Here is a 1,498-nt window from a genome sequence, read left to right as displayed (position 1 = left end):
TTTTATTGTAGTTTTAATTTTTATTATATTTTAAATAGAAATAATTAATTTATAAATAGAATTTATAAATAGTAATTTATAAATAGAAAACAAATAATTTTTTTTCATTAACGAAAAGATATTTCCAAAAAGATAGAGGTTTGAATTAAAATTCTGATTCAAAATCGAAGAAATCTTAGTTGTAACTTATTTTTTTATTTCTAACTTATTTTATTAACTATCTGCTAGTTTTTTTATTTTTTTTTTTTTAACATTTTAGAATGCTTTGAATAATTATTTATGAAATAAAATATAAAAGCAAAATTCTTTTTTGTTGCCTTTTATAGTAATATTTAAGTATAATAATATTTATATAATATTCAAATTTGAATTTGATTAACAAATTTTTTGAAGACCTTTAAGATATTTAAAGATTATTATTTTTTTATTGATTTTACATTTTTGTTTAGTAATTTATATTAATAAAATTTTTGTTTTTAAATAGTTTATAAATAGCTTTACATAATAAATATTAAAAATATAATATATATTATAAATATATGAAAAAATTTTGAATAAATTTGGAATAAATTTGGATAAAGATATAATATTTTAATTTTCAGTCTGCATATGTATAAGAAATTAGTGAAATATTAAAAATCTGCTGTAGTAAATATAAAATATTTAATATTTATACATATATAATCACAATGAATATATTTTTTTTTCAGTGTTTATCATGAAAAATCATAATTATTATTATATTTTCATATAATATATGAAAAATAAATAGTTAATTGAAAATTTTCTATATAATTAATTTTAAATTAAAGGAAAATTAAAAAAAATAAATAGTGCCTCTCAAAAACTATTTTACTATATTCTTGGAGCAACTACAATTACTACGATTAACTATAAAATATTGCACTAATGTATTATTTTTTAACAAATAATTATTGACTATTCGAGTTTTACGTCAAAAAAATTTTTACTGTTCTAAAAATATTTAATTTTCACATTATCTCTTGTTAAAATTATTATTTAACCTACTATATGTATCGACAATGTAAAATATTCTTTTTATAGAAATATACAAAATGTACAAAATGTGAATTTTTAAGTCCAAAAAAAATTTTTACTATTTTATAAATATTCAATTTTCACATTATCATTTCACATTACTTAGTGTAACAACAAACCGAAATATTTATGAATCGTTTTATAAAAATGTATAAAATGAATATTATTTTTTTCGACGAGAACATGAATTTTTAAGAAAATCTCTTAAATTCTCATGAATATAATCATTCTTTGTATAGTTGACATAATGTGGCTGATAGAATCCTTCTCAGATCGTAAAAAACCAGTTAAGAAAGACTCGTTAGAGTTAAGTCATCATCCATCTCTCGTAATTTAGAACGCGGAGGATGCACAAGTCCATCTGTTCGAAGCAAGATCTCCTTGATATCTATACAACGGTACTGAATAAAGTGAGAGAGGAAAGCTCGACTGGTTTCGC

Source organism: Apis dorsata, unplaced genomic scaffold, assembly GCF_000469605.1.
Source record: "Apis dorsata unplaced genomic scaffold, Apis dorsata 1.3 scaffold_987, whole genome shotgun sequence".
NCBI classification, from domain to species: domain Eukaryota; kingdom Metazoa; phylum Arthropoda; class Insecta; order Hymenoptera; family Apidae; genus Apis; species Apis dorsata.
Note: the sequence above shows the minus strand (reverse complement) of the source record.